Source organism: Centroberyx gerrardi, chromosome 22 (genome assembly GCF_048128805.1).
Source record: "Centroberyx gerrardi isolate f3 chromosome 22, fCenGer3.hap1.cur.20231027, whole genome shotgun sequence".
Classification (NCBI taxonomy): domain Eukaryota; kingdom Metazoa; phylum Chordata; class Actinopteri; order Beryciformes; family Berycidae; genus Centroberyx; species Centroberyx gerrardi.
This window is the reverse complement of record NC_136018.1, coordinates 17,332,017-17,351,476: the sequence shown is the minus strand read 5'-3', so window position 1 is coordinate 17,351,476 and position 19,460 is coordinate 17,332,017. Positions and strand designations below refer to the sequence as shown.

At 40.4% G+C, this 19,460-nt stretch overlaps 9 non-coding genes across 9 annotated transcripts; 2 read left to right on the top strand and 7 right to left on the bottom strand.

Moving 5' to 3' along the window:
• The first annotated feature begins 1,548 nt into the window (after positions 1-1,548).
• On the top strand, positions 1,549-1,630 carry trnas-aga (transfer RNA serine (anticodon AGA)). Its single transcript has one exon. It is a non-coding gene; the product is annotated as a tRNA-Ser (tRNA).
• Positions 1,631-3,112: 1,482 nt separating this feature from the next.
• Positions 3,113-3,194, bottom strand: trnas-aga (transfer RNA serine (anticodon AGA)). The gene has a single exon. It is a non-coding gene; the product is annotated as a tRNA-Ser (tRNA).
• A 4,082-nt stretch (positions 3,195-7,276) lies between these two features.
• trnag-ucc (transfer RNA glycine (anticodon UCC)) lies at positions 7,277-7,348 on the top strand. Its single transcript has one exon. It is a non-coding gene; the product is annotated as a tRNA-Gly (tRNA).
• Positions 7,349-9,268: 1,920 nt separating this feature from the next.
• Positions 9,269-9,350, bottom strand: trnas-aga (transfer RNA serine (anticodon AGA)). The gene has a single exon. It is a non-coding gene; the product is annotated as a tRNA-Ser (tRNA).
• Positions 9,351-9,894: 544 nt separating this feature from the next.
• Positions 9,895-9,966, bottom strand: trnag-ucc (transfer RNA glycine (anticodon UCC)). The gene has a single exon. It is a non-coding gene; the product is annotated as a tRNA-Gly (tRNA).
• Positions 9,967-11,505: 1,539 nt separating this feature from the next.
• Positions 11,506-11,577, bottom strand: trnaa-ugc (transfer RNA alanine (anticodon UGC)). The gene has a single exon. It is a non-coding gene; the product is annotated as a tRNA-Ala (tRNA).
• Positions 11,578-13,577: 2,000 nt separating this feature from the next.
• trnas-aga (transfer RNA serine (anticodon AGA)) lies at positions 13,578-13,659 on the bottom strand. Its single transcript has one exon. It is a non-coding gene; the product is annotated as a tRNA-Ser (tRNA).
• Positions 13,660-14,125: 466 nt separating this feature from the next.
• Positions 14,126-14,206, bottom strand: trnas-aga (transfer RNA serine (anticodon AGA)). The gene has a single exon. It is a non-coding gene; the product is annotated as a tRNA-Ser (tRNA).
• A 1,102-nt stretch (positions 14,207-15,308) lies between these two features.
• On the bottom strand, positions 15,309-15,390 carry trnas-aga (transfer RNA serine (anticodon AGA)). Its single transcript has one exon. It is a non-coding gene; the product is annotated as a tRNA-Ser (tRNA).
• Between the last annotated feature and the right edge of the window lie 4,070 nt (positions 15,391-19,460).

Sequence of the window (19,460 nt, the reverse complement as noted above, 5' to 3'; positions counted from 1 at the left end):
CAGAGTTTATGTGGGTTTACCCTCCACTACATCCCTGCTCACCACACTTCCCTGTACAGCTGCACACATACTGTATGTACTTAGCTATGGAAGAGTGGATAGATAAATGTAGTCTAGCAGTTTGGCAGCTGTCACCACTGTCCAAATATTCCATCATTATCTTATCAAAACATCTCCACGTTGTCGGCAGGATTCGATCCTGTGCGGGGAAACCCCAATGGATTTCTAGTCCATCTAGTCCAAAAAAAAAAGAACCTGCCCACCCGCTCCAACATGGGAAAGAGACACCTGGTGATATTTCAAACACCTTTACCATATTTGGAGAGGAGCTGCCATCAGCTAAAGCCAAATGTTCCTAATTGTCAATAAAATAAGATATAAGATTCAAATAAACTGATAATTAATCAATGGGAATTAGTCATCAAGACGCCCGTGCACAGCCACTTATGATCAAGTGCAGGTTGGTCGCAGGAATAAGACAGTCCATAACAAGAAATTATCCAACCGCACACTGTTAGACTTCATTGTTAACTTACGTAAGATAACAACGAAGTCTAACAGTGTGCGGTTGGATAATTTCTTCTTATGATAATTAATCAAGTCTAAGTCTATCTCTGTCACTGCCATGAAGACACTGTAGGACTGTACACGGTCTATACTTGCTCACCTCACACATCACTTGTTCATAGAACATAAACTCTCTGTAAGAGTTTGCGAGGGTGTTACTCTCTATTCTTGGTGTTTTATGGTCTCAGTAGAGGCCTGTCATGGAAGAGTTGAAGAGCGGCTACCAGCTGTTACAGAGGACATCCTACCATGTTGAAGGAGTGACAAAAAAGTGAAGATTGTAATGTAAAGAGCTGTTCCTACCTGAATGTTTTCAACGTTTTACAAAACCATTTAAGAAACATTCAAGTGCAGAGAACTTGAACACTTTCAGAATCTGACCTGGCAGCATTTCCTACACTTAGCCCTGCTCTTCAAAAATTCATCCATGATTTTCAATCAATCACTTACTGTATCACTTCCAAGGTTGTCAGCAAGATTTGAACCTGCGCGGGGAAACTTCAGGGGGTTTCTAGTCCATTGCCTTAACCACTCCGCCATAAGAACTCACATTAAAAATAGAACACATAGAAATGAAACTTGGTGTTGAGTGTTGTGAGAAACCACTTCTTCCTGGAGTATGGATCTTACCAGTGTTGGTCTATATTCACACTGGTTTCACACTGGTAAAACACAAGGTAGTTTAGCCTCTGTAGTAGAATTAGGCTCAGAAAGCCCTCAAATCACCATTTGCAATTTCAGTTATTTGAAGCTCTATAACTATTTAAACAGCTCAGTGTTGTCAGCAGGATTTAAACCTACGAGGGACACAATAGATTTTTAGTCCATCACACTAACCTCTCAACCATCAACTCAACATATTATTGTGCTTTGAGTTTATCAGCATTTTAACTCCTCTACAAACATGAAGGTGCTCAAATATGAGTAAGTATGACGTATGATGTATGGTGGTTTCTCTTCAATATGATCCTTCTGATGTGAGTTGTCGTGGCCGAGTGGTTAAGGCGATGGACTAGAAATCCATTGGGGTTTCCCCGCGCAGGTTCGAATCCTGCCGACAACGACACCCTGTTTTCATTGTGGGGAGACACAGCCGACTCTACTGACTTTGACTGTGTTGATCCAACAAATTTGCAATGTAGAGCTTCCAACACTTCTAATCTGATTGATAGAGCCGAACATCACTGACACCAAAAACAAGAGACAGAAAGAAGGCATTTAAATCTCAGTTCTTAAGTAAGTACTTCCTGGTAAAAGAAAGTTCTGCGATGGCCGGGAATCGAACCCGGGTCAACTGCTTGGAAGGCACCACCATTGCTGAGCTGCACAGTCAGCACTTTCTGTCAGGAATTCAACTGGAGGAGGAGCCTACTTTTGATTCTCACCTCATATACTTACAAATGAAAGCATCCTCTTGTCGTCAGCAGGATTCAAACCAACACAAGTAAACGCTCATGGATTTCTAGTTAATCTCTTTAACCGTTCCTGAGACAACACATGAGGTAAAATATCAAATCATGAACTCATGAGAACAACAGGTCAATACAGTCTCCATCAAGTGTTTTCTCACTATGAAGTATAATCATTGTTGGTACAGAACTGGTCCAAATCAGAAAGAAAACCCAAATAGATTTCTAATCCATGGCCTTAACAACTCAGCCACAACATCTCTATGTAAATCAATACAGTTAATTGCATGATGGTTATGCAAATGCCCAGCAACAGACACTCAAAGACAAAGGTTCTTATTCATCTGAGCTGCTGAGTGGACCGTTTCAAGTCAACGGGGTTAGAAAGACCATTTACATTGGTATTGTGTGCTTAGGACAGAGGGAAGATCTACAGAGAACAGTGCATCGTTGTCTGCAGGAGAACATGCGCATCCCCCTGACTGTTTCAAAGTTACAACTGTTAAACATGAAAAAACTCTAAGCTGTACATCAAAGCTTGTCTATATAATATTGGCGGTTACATATAATTGATATAGCTTCCTCTTCTTGGATAGGGAATCAAGCAAAGGTTGAAACATGCAGTGTTTCACTAGGAGACGACACAATGCTCTCACCACCTGCAGCCAAAATCAGAAGAATGCAGTGGGCACAAGGTGACATGATCCACATGCTTATAGCCTAAAACACAACAACTCTCTCCATGAATGAGCTGTGGGACTGAACACAGTCTGTACTGTTCACTTCACAAACCACTTGTTCACACAAAGTCAATTCTCCATAAGAGGGAGGTATTACTGTCAATTTTTTGTATATAATTTATGTTCTCAATAGAGGCCTGTCAAGGAAAAGTTTAAAAGTGGTTACCATTGGTTACGTGTTGTAGTGACAAAAAAGTAGCGATTGTCATGTAAACAATTCTTCCTCACGGAATTTTTTCAGCTAGGAAAGTAGTATGACATGACTAAGCTTCAAGTGCAGATAAACTCATATTCTTTCCTATTGTCACTCCTGTGCAACATGGAGGCATTTCCTATAGTTACCACTGGTAGCAAACATTCCATTATACAGCATCATTAATGAGGTTTACAGCCACACTTCGTCGGCAGGACTCGAACCCACGCGGGGAAACCCCAGTGGATTTCTAGTCCATCACCTTAACCACTCGGCCACGACAACTCACACTGCTAAGATTTACACATAGAGCAGAAACCTGGTATTTGTCATACTTGTTCATATTTAAACACCTTGATATTTTTAAAGGAGTTACACTACTGATAAACACAAAGCACAAGAGTGTAACATCATGACAGGTGAATGGACAGAGAGAAATTACTAAAGAGTTCATGTTCAGAGCATGACAGAAGATTAATGACAGAAGATTTTTAAAACATCTCAAGTCTCCATCAAGTGTTTTCTCACTAGGAAGTATAATCATTGTTGGTACAGTGAGTTTCCTGAAATGCAGTAAAGAGAATTTAAGATAATCAACTGGTCCAAATCAGAAAGAAACCCTGAATAACAGTCATTGACTGAAGGTCATAGTTTACTAACATTTTTATTTACCACTACATCACTGCGAAATGGCTGGTTGTAATTTTGGGTGGTTGTAAGATGATTTATGGGATTGGAAAAAATATATATTTCTACTATACAAATGTATCTATTTTTAATCTAATGTCATTTTTGCTTTTGAAAAACTGAATACTTTTCAGCCTCTTGGCCTCCTTTGATAATTACTCAAATGAAACAACCTGAAAAGTGAAAATCATTCTTTGGTTGAACTGTTCACCACTCTGCATATGCAGCCAGTGAGTAGACATCACTTTGTTTTAAGGGGTCACAAGCTAAAAAAGTTGAGAACCACTGCTCTAAGCTGTGTGCATCTCTGCAGGATAGTTTGGTGACCTGCGTGTAATTATTTATCACACTGACCAACTTATAATTTCTTCTCAGTTATCATCGTTGCTCTTCTTTGTCCCCAGAGCTTGAGTCCATATGAGCAGGTTTGGAGGTCTTGGTGGTAAATGATATTCGATGCAGGAACTTTGCCACAACTTAGACACAACATAATGAATTGCTGCTTCTACAGTAGCTTCACTCCAACTATTATTCAGCTAAATAAAAAAGCTTGACTTTGTTTTGTGTCCAGGCCTCAGTGATACACTGTTGACTGTGGTGGAACTTACAACTTTCTACAATAAAACTATACAGGCAGTACATGATTTTAGATATCATTGTAGATATCGTTTATTGAAGGAAAAAAGGGTTTGGAGGAATTTGATGGAAATGGATGTAGGGGGGTTGTGTTTGTGTGAGCACAGGTGTCGGTGCGCTCAGTTTCTTCACTTGAAGAATTGGAGGAATCTGGAGCCCTTGGCCTCCATCTTCTTCTCCTTCTTTTCCTTCTTCTCCTCTTTGCGGGCCGGGGCACCAATGAGTTTGCGCAGCCAGCTACGCTTCTTGGACTTTTCCTTTACAGAAAACTCGAAGACGTCCCTGTGCAGATCAGCAATCTTCTCCATGATGCTTCTCTCTGTCTTGGCCCACTCTCTCTCTTTCTCCTCCAGGACCTTCTGGCTCTCATCTTTGGCCCTGAGGAGTTCGGTCTTCTCCTCCTGCCACTGGAGGAGCTGTTTGTCCAGGAGCTGCTCAGACTCCTTCAGGGCGGCCGCGATGCTGTTTTCTGCAGCACTTCCCTCCTGCTGAGCCTTCTTGGCCTTCTCTCTCTCCTTTCGCAGAGTTTCACTGAGCTCCTCTGCCTTGCAGACAGCCTGCTTCTCCCTGATGTTCTGCTCCAGTAGCTGAGCCTGCAGGCTGAGGATGGCTGCCTCGCTTTTCGCTGCAGCCTGGGCGCTGAGCTTCTTCTCTGCACTGAGCTTTTGATTTAGCTCCTCCATTGTGGCTGTGATCTGAACAGCCTGCTGCTCAGCATCACTCTGGGCTCTATGGAGCTGGAGCTGGAGCTCAGAAATAGCCATCTTTGCAGCCTGGGTCTTCTGGCAGAGAGTTTCCTTCTCTGCCTCCAAGGCTTTGATCTTAACTGCGTCATCTTCAGCTTTCTTCAGCTCAGGAACATTGTTCCCTGCAGCCTGGGCAGTCCAGGTCCTGTTACCGAAGGTCTTCTTAGCCCCAGAGACGTCGAGCCGGATGGCCTGTTGCAGGAGTGTCATCTGCACTTTCTGGATCTGCAGACCGACTTCTTTGATGTCGTCTGCAGCCTTCTCCGTCGCACCGGCACTCAGTCGGATGGCCTTCTGGAACAGCTTGTTCTGCTCCTCATGCAACCCGAGAAACAGCTTCACGATCTTTTCCTCCTGGGCCTTGGCCTTGGCCAGTGCCTCTTCCTGGGCCTCAGGAGGCCTGAGATGTTCTGCTGCTTTCATATCCATCTGATGCGCTTGGCTGTTCAATTTCTCCTCCTCCTTCCCGTGGAGCTGGGTCAGGACCCCAGTCTTCCTCTCCATAGGGGGCTCCAGGTAGGCTCTCCGCCCGGATGTTCTGTGGGCGGGGCTTACCTGGGCCTCCAGCTCTGTCTGCTTGAACTCCATGTCTTCTTTCCACTTGGCTCTTTGAGGTTTTCCTCTCCGTGTTGCTTCCATCGCGCCAAACACAAGAATGGAGTTTGAACACTGACACTGCTTGACACTGCTTTCACTGAATCACTGTTGCATCACTTTGGATGAGGTCAGTGAGATTCCAAGTTCCCCTTGACTGATGCCCACACAGATTCTATGTGTTTTGAATGACAAAAAAGTGAAAAAAAAAATATTTTATGGGTTTAATTAATCTGTACAAGAAGTGTAATGTGATTTAAGATAATACCAGTTAGTAGTGAGTGTTTGGAAAAACTGTTTTGGTTACAGCTGTCTCCATTTGACGCATATGTTAGCAGAATAGAGACTGAAGTTGGTACGGTTCAGGAAGAGAATTTACTGTAAAAAATTAGTTTAGATGCATTTTTATTCAGTTAGGGATTATTTTGATACACTTAACATTACACCAGATGGCAATTGATAAGGAAAATGGGTTTAAGGTGTATTTTGGAGAATACGGTTTTGTCAGGTCAGGATAACTGTGGAAGAAAGTGTCAGAATAAAGATTGTGCTTCAGATGTTCACACTAATGACTTCAGTGTGTGTTTTCTTGTCGCTCCACAGCCTGTTCCACACTCTCATTATCAACAGGACATCTGACGAAAATGTATTTCAAATTAATGCCATCTACATGTATATAAATATCTGGCATATTTCAGTGTATTTTCAAGCATTTCTCTAAATATTTTCTGAAATATACAGTATGTATATTTAGCTTATGTATATTTACCTAGCTTGCCAAGACCCTAAAGACATTTTCCATGTCCTAATTTAGAATTTGTCCTTATTTACAAATAGTTACTGTATATGTTCTCAAATAGGGAAGGGCTTTATAAATTAAGAAGTGAATTTAATTCTGAAAAACATTGCATTCGTACCATGCGAAAGAGTGTGTGCATTTCAACTCATGCAGTGAATCTGTGGTTTAGATGTAGTACAAAATCTAAATTAGTTGAAGAAGTCCAAAAAAATATTTTTTGAGATATGAGATGTACAAAATAGTGTATGTAACATACTATATATGGTGGTAGTGGACGAAAGGAATTGCGAAGTGGCTGCTGTATGAATCTGTTTTAATAATTACTGAGTGTATTTGACAATTTGTACACTACCAGTCAAAAGTCTGGACACACCACATTGACACCACAAAGACATCAAAACTATGAAATAACACAAATGGAATTATGCAGTGACCAAAAACGTATTAAACAAATCAAAAGTATCTTATATTTTTGATTCTTTAAAGTAGCCGCCCTTTGATTTGATGGAAAGGCAAAGGCTTTGGAAAGAAATTCATACAGAGGCATCAACTTCACTATTTATATTTGTCTAAGAAACAAATTTCAAGCATTTAAGCATAAAGAGATTAACTAAGTTGATGAGAGTTTATCTGTGTTGGTTTGATCCTGCTGACAACAAGTGGATGCTTTCATTTGCAAGTATATGAGGTGAGAATCAAAAGTAGGCTTGTCCTCTACACACAGGGTTTTAAAATACTTCTTTTCTGTTTGCTTGCTGTTGTACCTCCCCCTTCTCCTCCTCTCTTCCCTCCCTCTTCCTCCTCTTTCCCCTCCCTCCTCTTTTCCCTGCCTCCTCCTCCACGTCTTCCAGTTGAATTCCTGACATAAACTGCTGACTGTGCAGCAGCAGTGCTGTCTTTCCTCAGCGATGGTGGTATAGTGGTGAGCATAGCTGCCTTCCAAGCAGTTGACCCGGGTTCGATTCCCGGCCATCGCAGCACTTTCTTTTCCCAGGTAGTACTTACTTATGAACTGTGATTAAAATACCATGTTAGAGATAGTTGGCTGTATCAGTCTGGTTAGAGGTTTAGCAAAATGTTTGTAGTAATGTAATGCAAACTGGATTTCTAGTCTTGGAATACATTTTTTGAACTCTAAAATTCAGTGTTATTTCCAGTTAAAGGATAATTCCGGTTATTTTCAAACTGGACCTTTTTTTCCCCTAATTTCTGCCATCATGATGACTGATTGTGCTGAAAATTTCATCAGTGTAGAGCGTTCATAACTCCAGGTCCTGTAATCCCTGTCTGCAAAATCAGCCTTCAATGTCTGATTATCCATTGAGTGAAACTTGCAGTGTTAAATATTGGTCTGTGAAGGTCTACAAAGGCTGTTTTACACCTTAGTGAAATCATATGTCGTTGTCGGCAGGATATGAATCTGTGCGGGGAAACTCCAATGGATTTCTAGTCCATCGCCTTAACGGCCACGACAACTCACACTGAGATCACTGAGAACACCTTGACTATATTTGTAGAGGAGTTAAACTACTACTGTAATAAGCTCAAAGTACGCTAATGTAACATAAATTTACACATAAATTCTCTGAAAGTGAGGACGGTGTTACTCTCTATTCTTGGTGTTTTATGGTCTCAGTAGAGGCCTGTCATGGAGGAGTTAAGAGTGGTTACCAGGACATCCAGCCATGTTGGAGGAGTGACAAAAAAGTGAAGACTGTAATGTAAAGAGCTGTTCCTCCGTCAATGTTTTCAGCCTTTCACATAATAATTTAAGAAACATTTAAGTGCAGAGAATTTGAAAATGTTCTTGTCCTGTCTAGGGACAAACAAATACGACAGAATCTGCTTTTGTTGTCACTCCACAAACAGAAGCATTTCCTACAGTTAGCACTTGTTACTCTCCAAACATTCCATGTGAAACCCCAATGGATTTCTACTCCATCGCCTTCACTCAGCCACAACAACTTACATTATTGACAACACCGACACAGAAATGAAACTTGGCGTTGAGTGTTAACCTTCTTTCTGAATTATGAATTTTACAAGTGTTGGTCTATATTCCATTGGTTTCTCACTGGCAAAAACAAGGTAGTTTAGCCTCAGTAGTAGAATAAGGACACAAAGCCCTCAAACCACCATTTGAGATTTTATAAAGTCATTTGAAGCTCTATAACCACTTAAACAGCCCAGTGTTGTCAGCAGGATTTAAACCTATGAGGGACACAATAGCTTTTTAGTCACACTAACTCACACTAACCTCTCAAACACCAACCCACAGCATAAAATGAGCCTCAGAGCTTATTTGTAAGTCAACATTATTTTTGGGAGAGAGACACCTGGCAGGAGCCAATCCATGCTTAGTGATATTTCAAACAAAACCCAGAGATCCTCAACAGTAAAGTCTAATAACTAAATAAACACTTCTGAGGACATTATTTTTGCCATTGCTTGAAAAAGAAAATGCTAAATATAGGGTTAGGGCTCTGTGTTTATCTTTGTTTGCTTTGTTCAAGGTCAAATCCAGAGTCTGAGCTGAGACAAGACTTCTACAACACTTCTCAACAGACTTAAGGCTGGTTTATGCTGAGTTCTGAGAGGGTTTCAGACATGGTCTGAAGTTTGGACAGGGCTTCTGTTTGGGGGGGGCGATGCAGTTTGAAAATGTGACTCTCCGAAACAGAAACATCCGAAAACTCCGCCCACCTCTGCAGCAATTGGCCTGATGTAATGAGGTGTGAAGGGGGCTGGGAACGGATTTCAGTCTATAACTTCTCCTCAGAACAACTTCTGGTAAGCTGCTGTGTAGACCAGGCGAAGCTGTGTGTTTGAGATACAAGGTCTACAAAGCTCTCATTTGCCCATGTCGGCTGTTTCAGACTACAATGAAAACAACGCATCGTTGTCGGCAGGATTCGAACCTGCGCGGGGAAACCCCAATGGATTTCTAGTCCATCGCCTTAACCACTCGGCCACGACAACTCACGTTGTAGAGGTTTACACATAGAAAAGAAACCTGACATCTGCCAACCCATACTTGTTGATATTTAATTAGCTTGACTATATTTGTAGAGGAGTTAAACTACTGATAAACTCAAAGCACAATAGTGTAAAATCATGACAGCTGAATGGACAGATTTGTTGTTCATCAAACACTGTCTATTAATCTAGTTTTCTTCATCAACGATTGGTTCCCTACTTCCCTGCATACCTAAATAGGAATAACACTGAATTTTAGTGTTCAAAAATGTTATTCCAAGACTGGAAATTCAGTTTGCGTTACTTAACATTCACAAATACATGTATGCGGTTCTTAGGTGGATTTGGAAAGAACAAATGCAAATCTAAACCTGCAGAAAGTAGATGGTTTTAAGAACCTGTAAATGAGAGAATGATCTGAGAATGAATTAGTACACGTCTAACCGGATTGATGAAGCTGAACATCACTGACACCAAAAACAAGAGACAGAAACAAGGTATTTTAATCACAGTTCGTAAGTAAGTACTACCTGGGAAAAGAGAGTTCTGCGATGGCCGGGAATCGAACCCGGGTCAACTGCTTGGAAGGCAGCTATGCTCACCACTATACCACCATCGCTGAGGAGCAACAGCACTCCTGCTGCACAGTCAGCAGTTTATGTCAGGAATTCAACTGGAAGACGTGGAGGAGGAGGAGGCAGGGAAAAAGAATGGAGGGGAAAGAGGAGGGGGAGGAGAGAGGAGAAGGGGGAGGTACAATAGCAAGCAAACAGAGAAGCGAAGAGAAGAGAAGAGAAGAGAAGAGAAGAGAAGAGAAGAGAAGAGAAGAGAAGAGAAGAGAAGAGAAGAGAGGAGAGGAGAGGAGAGGATCAGTCTTTAACAGTAACAGTACTAGTAGTACTATTAGTAACAGTACTACTGATTTTATACACTGTGCTTCCAAAACAAACTGAAATCAAACCACTTCAGACTAGAGACTGAAGAGTTTTCTGGGATCAAACAGGTCAAACTAACATCTCACATGTCTTCATGTAGTGGAGTTATTTTACAGCCCTGTGTATATTTGTGTATTCAACATCAGTACAGAGATATCTGCTCAGACAACACAAGGTAAAATATCAAATCATTAACTCAGATCAATGAAGTCATCCAACTTTCCTTTGTGATCCAGAAACTGATATTCATGCAGCCATGTTGTCTGCAGTCTCAGTAGTGGAGGAAATTACAGTCTAAAGTCTCAAAGTAAATTACATGTTTGGATATGTGACCTGCAGCAGCCAATCAAAAGCTTCTCAGTGGTCTGTTCAGTGGGCTCTAGACAATTGTTTCTACAAAGCTCTCTGTGAGTTCAATAGAGCCAAGCCAGTAGAGCTAGTCGTTGTCAGCCCAATGCACTTTCTTTGTTTCTTCTTCTTTGTTTTTTAATTTCTTTGTTTCAGTTCAGTTTCGTAGAAGGACACAACCCTTGATGTGCTGAGTAAGCTGGGATTTTCTTTACATTATCATGGGGAATAGGTTACAAAGTCAGAAAGACCTATTTTGCTGTAACTCCTCCAACATGGAGGCATTTCCCACTGGTAACCAATCACTACACACACCTTCATACAGCATTTCTGATTCTGCATGAAAACTGTCAGTCGTTGTCGGTAGGATTCAAACCTGCGTGGGGAACATGGCGTCATTTACACTGGGGAGGCTGGGGACATGTCCCCATCACTTTTTGGAATGTTTGGTTGTGTCCACCACTTTTTAAACCTCCTTTAAGGGATGCAATCAGCCGTGCCACAAATATCCTCTCAACAAATGTGAATGAACAAATGTGAATGAATAAAATTCATCATAGTCTTAAATTATCAAAAATTCTCTTGTGGCGAGTCCCTCATTGGTAATGACTCTCCAAACCTTCTGTAACAGGCCTCTATTGAGAATGTAAAACATGGAGAATAGAGAGAAATATCACCCTTAAAGTTGGACTATGAAGAAGAACTCTCTTGTTGCAGATAAATGGTTTAAAGTGTCTGTTCGCTTCATCCAGAGTACAAACTCCTTTAATCTACTGTACAGTATTGTATCTGCAGATCTCCAGGCTGCATGTCAACATGGTCTCTGTACTTGTTTGGTCTCCTACAGGACTGGTCTTCTTCAACAGAAAACCTCATGGAGATGCCGGGGATTGAACCCGGGGCCTCATACATGCAAAGCATGCGCTCTACCACTGAGCTACATCCCCCTGCTGGACACAGGAGGAACACATTAGCTACACTCTGTGAAAAACGAATGGGGAACTGTTAGTCATACAATCAAAATGTTTTGCCAAAACATAATTTCATTCCCTGATGAAAGCTGCATTAACCAGTCTGACAGAAACAGCAGCAGGTAAACAGAACTGTCTGACTGCCACTGACTTGCTGCAGGTCAAGGTTCATTCACTAAAACGAGAAGGAGACTTCTCTGAAATCTCTCCTGTAATATAATGTTATGTAATCTCTCCTCCTTCCCTCCACTATCACCTCCTGTCCCTTCCTCCATTACCTCCTCCTTTCCTTTCCTATGAGGAACATGTCACCATGTTGGAGGAGGAAAGACTGTCTCGTCTTCCTGCCTGATCTTTCTCACCTTTCCCAGTATAATTTGGACAATCACATAACTATCAAAGCACTGGAACAATAGGTTCAACAAAAGAATGAGCTTTCCTCCACACAACTGAACAGACAGGTTGTCTGGGTGAGAATAGGAGGCGTGAAGTGGCCAATCACCATTGAGAACTGGCACTGTGTCATTACTCAATGATGTAGTGGTAAATAAAAAGGTGAGTAAACTTTGACTTCCAGTCAGTGATCATCACAAGGCTAATAACCACCAGTAGAAGCAAAAATCAATAATATTTTCAGAAAAAAAATGAATTTTGCTTTTCCCCTCTACTTCATCTCTGCTCACCACACTTCCCTGTACAGCTCAACATACTGTATGCCAAGCAGGTCAGTAGCACTTAGCAATGAAATAGTAAATGGATAAATGTAGGCTACTGTCTTGCACTGTCTGTAAGGTATTGTTGTCCCTGTACAGTGTGTCACTATATACTTGTGTGACTATGTCAATATTTCTCTGCACCATTGTCACCAAGACAAATCCAAGCACAGGATTTACTAAGTGATATCAGTTGTCCTGCAGCAGTGCTTCAGTGTGATCTGTATGAAGTACAGCAATAGGAACCAAGTCATGGTCAACTGCTTGGCAGGCAGCTCTGCTCACCACTACAGCAGCATCACTGACACAACTGACATTACTGTATTTTCTATAGAAGGGATCAGAGATAAACATAATGCAGCATCTATCTGCAGCGTGTCAGTATTCACCATGGGAGTAGGGTGACCACCTCTTAATTGTTCCGTTGCTGGACAGCAGACGTGATTTTGCGGGATAATGCGGGACACGTGGGAGAGAGAGAAATGACTATTATTAGGCTATGTAAATACTGATTTAATATTAGACGGAATGCCTATTTGCAGTGGCATTGGATATTAACCTGCTTTAAATCATTGGTAGGCTTTATGAAATGTTTATTTTAACGACACTAGGACCTATTCAATCCAATAAATATAATGAATTAAATATAATAGGCTAATAGTTTGGTTGAAAATCACATTTTATGCAAGAATAGGAGGGATAAACAGACCAGTTTTCTTGAGTAGCGACTAGAAAATGCACGGTTAAATATATAAATATGTTGTTTACTAAAAAAAAAAAAATAGGCCTAATCATTGAAATGCGGGACACTGCTTATGATGTGTGGGACACGGGACAAACGTTCCAATTTCAGGACTGAAATCCTGTCCCGCGAAATGCGGGACAGGTGGTCACCCTACATGGGAGAAATACACTTGGCATTAGCTTGCTGATGTTACCCTTGAATTTTCACATAGCAATAATCCCATAAAGAAGATAAAATGTTCATGATGGACATGATCAGTTGGAAAACAAAATTGTCGATTAAATGGACGATTAAAGCACAAAAAGCAGAGGTAAGCACTTCGATAAAAGTTACTGTTTCAGTTTCATAGAACGCTGGATATGACAATCCTACAAGTGCTGAGTAAGCTGACATTTTCTTTACTTAATTATGGAGAAAAAGGTGAACATGTCCGCTTTTGTTGTCACACCTCCAACATGGAGGCATTTCCTATAGTTACAGGATACAGCGTACAGAATTATTGCACGCAAACAGTGTGTCGTTGTCGGCAGGATTCGAACCTGCGCGGGGAAACCCCAATGGATTTCTAGTCCATCGCCTTAACCACTCGGCCACGACAACTCACTATGCAAAAAAATATAAGCAGCATCTATCTGCAGCATGTCAGTATTCACCATGGAAACACAAACTTGGCATTAGCTTGCTCATATTACCCTTGATGTTTCACATCAATAATCCTATAAAGGTAAAATGTTCATGATGATCACGATCAGTTTGAAAACAAAATTGTCTGAGGGAGAATGAAGGCACAAAAAGCAAAGGTAAGCACTTCAGTTGTTTTTCAATTTCTTTGTTTCAGTTCAGTTTCGTAGGACATGACAACCCTTCAAGTGCTGAGTAAGCTGACATTTTCTTTACTTTATCATGGGGAACAGGTTACAAAGAAAGAAGGTCCTACTTTGTTGTAACTCCTCTAACATGGAAGCATTTCCCTACCAGTCACCATTGGCGACCATTACACATAACGTCAGGTGTAGTGTACAGAATTACTGATTGATGATTATTACCTTGTATGAAAACAGTCAGTCGTTGTCGGCAGGATTCGTACCTGGCGGGGAAACCCCAATGGATTTCCAGTCCATCGCCTTAACCACTCGGCCACGACAACCCTTAATACGACGATTTATACATAGAACAGAAACCTGCCATCTGCCAACGCCAACCCATACTTGCTGATATTTACCTTGACTATATTTGTAAAATCATAACAGGTGAATGGGCATACCATAATGTGGATGGTTGTTGTGAAGTGGCCAGTTACCATAAACAGTTGGTGTTTTGTTCTCTGGTGGAAGGTGAACAAGTTACTGTTCATGTTCAAGAGTTCATGTTCAGATCACCATGAAAACGACACATGGTCCAAAATCAACTGGTGACCATCTTCCTGAGATAAACACTCAGGCTGCATGCATGACATGACTGGTTACAGTTGATACAATGACTTCATGTGGAAACACACGCAGAGGAGTGCACATGGTCAAAATGATGTAGCCTAATTGTGGCCAAAACAACTGGTTGCTTTGGAGTCACATGTTGAAACACAAAAAAATACAAAAAGAACCTGCCCCCCCACCCCAACATGGGAAAGCTAAATGGGAATAAGACTCAATTTTAGTGTTCACAAATTTTATTCCAAGACTAGAAATTCAGTTTGCGTTACTTAACATTCACAAATACATATATGAGGTTTCCAGATGGATTTGGGAAGAATGAATGTAAATCTAAACTTGCAGAAAGTAGATGGTTTTAAAAACCTGTGAATGAGAGAATGATCTGAGAAAACATTTCTACAACAGTTTTAACCTGCTTGATACAGTCCAACATCACTGACACAAATACCAAGAGACAAAGCCAAGGTAATTAAGCACTATCTGCGATGGCCGGGAATCGAACCAAGGTCAACTGCTTGGAAGGCAGCATGCTCACCACTATATCACCATCGCTGAGGGAAAGTAGCAGTCCTAACAACAACTGACATTACTGTATTCTCTATAGAAGAGATCAGAGCAGCTGATCAACTAGAGCCACAGAGCTGAGATCACATTCAAATAAAGCGATTATTAATTTGGTCTGTATGTCAGGTGTGTTGTTGTAACCTCAAACATGGCAGCTTTAACCGTTAGCAGTCATCACCACTCTCCAAACATTGCATCATTATCTGATCAAAACCATTCCATTACACAGAATTACTACTCAGGTCTATAGTCAGTCGTTGTCGGCAGGATTTGAACCTGCGCGGGGAAACCCCAATGGATTTCTAGTCCATCGCCTTAACCACTCGGCCACGACAACTCACATCACAGTCAACTTCAACACATAGAAATGAAACTTGGATTTGAGTGTTATGATAAACCACTTTTTTCTGGAGTATGGATCTTACCACTGTTGGTCTATATTCCATTGGCTTCACACTGGTAAAACAGAAGGTAGTTTAGCCTCTGTAGTAGAATTAGGCTCAGAAAGCCCTCAAATCACCATTTGCAATTTTATTCAGTCATTTGGAGCTCTATAACTATTTAAACAGCCCAGTGTTGTCAGCAGGATTTTATGTAACCTATGAGGAGACACAATATGTTTTTAGTCTGTCATGCTAACCTCTTTGACCATTACCATAAAATGAGCCTAAGAGCTTATTTGTAAGTCAACATTCAACATGGGAAAGAGACACCTGGTGATATTTTAAACACCTTTACCATATTTGGAGAGGAGCTGCCATCAGCTAATGCTAAATGTTCCTAATTGTTAATAAAATAAGATATAACTTCATTCTCTGCCTACCTGAAGCAGAATACACCCTGCAACTTAAAATCCCATTAAGATGTATGAATGGGACTGAATAAGATTTACTGGCAAGGAATAAAATCAAAATTAGAGAAATTTTGTCATGAGAAAATGTATTCAATATTTCTACCTACAATGTAAAGATGAAGTATGAATAATATATATGTATAAATATAGAAGTTACCTTGTGCACAGTGCTGCTCTCCTAGGTACCAACTGGCAGGAGGAATACAGAGAAACTGACGAAGCAACGATATGCGAAACACGTCGTTTGCTCCTTGGTTTTTATGGCCAACAATTATTATGTAGCCGATCAATAAAAGTGTCCATCTAAGTAATTCTGGTGTACGCTGGAGTATTAATTATATGCCTGTGAATAAAATATGTTGTCAAGGGGGTGAAACCTTTTGGTATTAAATACTTTTACATAAATATATTTTTTTAATTGCTATTCCACTTTGATAGAAGATTATAGATCAAACATCCAAAATCACTTCGATAGACATTGCTGCTGCCTGAGCAGTTTATTGATACTATAAAATGAGGTAATTTATTTAATGCTCATTAACATCTTATGGCATGTAATCTATTATGTGTGATCAAGAAGAGCAATAAAAATGGTCAAAAATCCCAAAGTGCCATTTCATTAGAAGTGGCATGGTGTTGCTTTACTGGATTCCCCAGCTAGATGCTCTGATAGCACATAAACATCAGATGAGAGCATTAATAAACTTTTAGTGAAGCTGACTGATACATTATTCTTATCATTCATATTGAGTGGTGGGCGGTATCTACTCCTGATTATGCATCAGGGAAGCCCAAGTGCTTGAAACGTGTGTTTGTCATATCTGTGGCTCCAGCCCACTCTTCCCCTTTCTAACAGCATCATGTGACTGGCTGCTGGTTTGGTGGAGGGAGTTGCTCTGAGTTTTCTCATCAAGTATTATCTGATACAGGAAGCCAAACAATGATATTCACTGGTTTTCTCCCAATATGACAGACTGATACCTCCATCTGCTGGAGGAAGCAGACACAGCTCCCTCAGTCGCTTCCTCTTCTCTAGTTTTACCATGGACGTCAATGAAGAAACTGCACAGAAACTCACTGAAAAGTGCAGCCTGTTTAAACCTGGAACCAGAACCAAATGTGTTCCAGGTATTTCACACTGTAGTTTATGGAAGAAGTTGGAATATTTACTGCTGATTGAGGAAACTTAATTTCCAAGATGACCAACATTAGAAGGAACCAATAGTAAAGAGTGAAAAGATCAAAGCCCTAGAAGCAGCAAAGGCTCCTGTGTCCCTAGTAAAGCAGATATGATGAGTGATGCTGGGGAAAGAAATGGGAGTTTTTAAATAAAAAGACGGGGCATTTAAATCTGAAGCCACGTGACATTTCAAAGGGATTTGGAGAGATTTAGTGACAGAGATGAACAGCACGTTACAGCTGCACTTTAGGAAAACTGCAGTCACACAACACTGAATATGAGTTTGTCATATTTGAACTCCATGCAGTAAATTCACCATGATTGAAGAATCCTGTCATGTGTTTAAAACCTTACAGTTCGTTGCTGTTTGTCATTTAATTGCTCAGCTGGTTTTGCTGTTTTGCTCCTCGATGTGGCTGTAATATCTGATATAATAAAGTCATTGCACTAAATGAAGTTACTGCATGGAATTCCCTAGAATGCGCTTTACGCATTACTCACATTCCCTGTAGCGTATTACAGTGGTATATCTAATAACACCAAATAACCAGTATGAATCACATTTGCTGAATGTCAAATATTTCATCAATAACAAGTTTTCGCTCTACTTACAGGAACTGACGTGTGAAGATGTGCATCGTCTTCAGCTGTTCAAGAGAAAAGAATAAAAGACAAATATCTGTTTCAGCTTTGTTTGCTCCTTGCTGTAGTTCTATATGAACAAAATGAATACAGATGCTTTTCAGGGTATTTAGTGTATGGATGAGACAAACCTGTTCACTGACTCATCAATTCACAGCAGGTGCAACAGATGTGTTGAACTGAAGAACTGAAGGTGAATCCAATTATACTTTTGGAGGAAGGGACAGCATTCCCTCGCACAAGGTGACTGCTGGGAAAAAACAGTCAAATTAATATTTTGTAAAGCTTGATCGTGTCTTTCTTTGTAACAATTACATAGTATTTTTCATTCCAATAACAATACACACTGAACATACCTCAGTGTAGAACAGGGTGACAGCAGCCTGTAGACACATAGTGTATAAAAAAACAACATTTTAAGAGATGCACATTGCATTTAACTCCATATCCATATTACTAGACTAGACCAGACATTCATGTTACTTGTCAACACAACATGCTAATAGCAACATTTGAAGGGATGCAGTGGAGGCTCATCCACCACAACTCACTTTACACCTTTTCATTTGCAGAAGAGACGTTACCCAAATCTTTAAGATGATTTAAATCTCTGTGACCTAAACTGATATGAAACATAACAGGAGGAAGAATCAAATTGATGCAAATTATGAGGTCCTTTAAGGGATAAAACACTAGTAAATGCTTTTCTGGAAATACAATGAATCTTTGTTTACATTTGTGTGTTTGTCTCATGCAGATCACAGACTGGAGGTCACATTTGACTCTTGTTATTTGTCATCAGCTGTTATTTCAGTCAGTTGGAGGGTTTTGATCAAATGAGATTCTTACCAGACAGAAACATGAATTTATAACAATAAGATTTATAGCTGCCTCTCGTTTAGTATCATATTGACGTCTTAATTTTTGTTTACCAAATGAAATTAAATGGACCCTAAAGGCAATTATTAGGCTCACATTGGTTTTATAATATTATGGTGAGAATGCTTTTTTTAAATGATTTTGAAACATTTTTTAGTTTTTACAAAAAAGCCTAATTTGTCCTCCTGATGTCCTCCGGAATGGACAGTCGGTCTTTGACTGTCCGGACACTTCAGAGACCAAAAAGAAATAAATTCAGAGGAGATCAATTAAGGTCGAGGCTTTTAAAGTTCCAGATATTTACTGCTCCTTGAATAATTGTTGATTAAAGCCCCTGCTGGCCACAGTTTGACTTGGAGCAAGAGAACAGTTTCACAGTCTGTGGGAGAAGCAGACGCTGCGTGCGCATCAAGTCTGAGAGGGCAGAAGAACATGTGACTACATGTCAACATAGGGTAAATGTGTCTAAAATCCTATTAATTATGATTGAATAGGCGTTAATAGATAGACAGTTGCTTAAAAAGTTCTTACACACTTACACACACATTGCGCACAAATGCAACGTCTATTAGCAGCTCTCCCTTTAAGAATTTAAACTTACAAGATAATTCAAATATTAGCCATCATTCCCTTAACATATCGGTGAAATATAGGAAAGCAGCTGGATGCCCAGTCAGTTGGAGCCTCACGTGCCGCGAGCCATTCTGCCCAAAAAAACTAATGCAAAGAGACTGAGAGACTTTTGTCATTTTGTGACTCACAAGTCAAAATAAAGTTTCTTCTGAGAGTCCAGTAACACATTTCCTATACGACCTGATGACAATCTGTCCAGCAGTCATAGAAGAAGCAACCA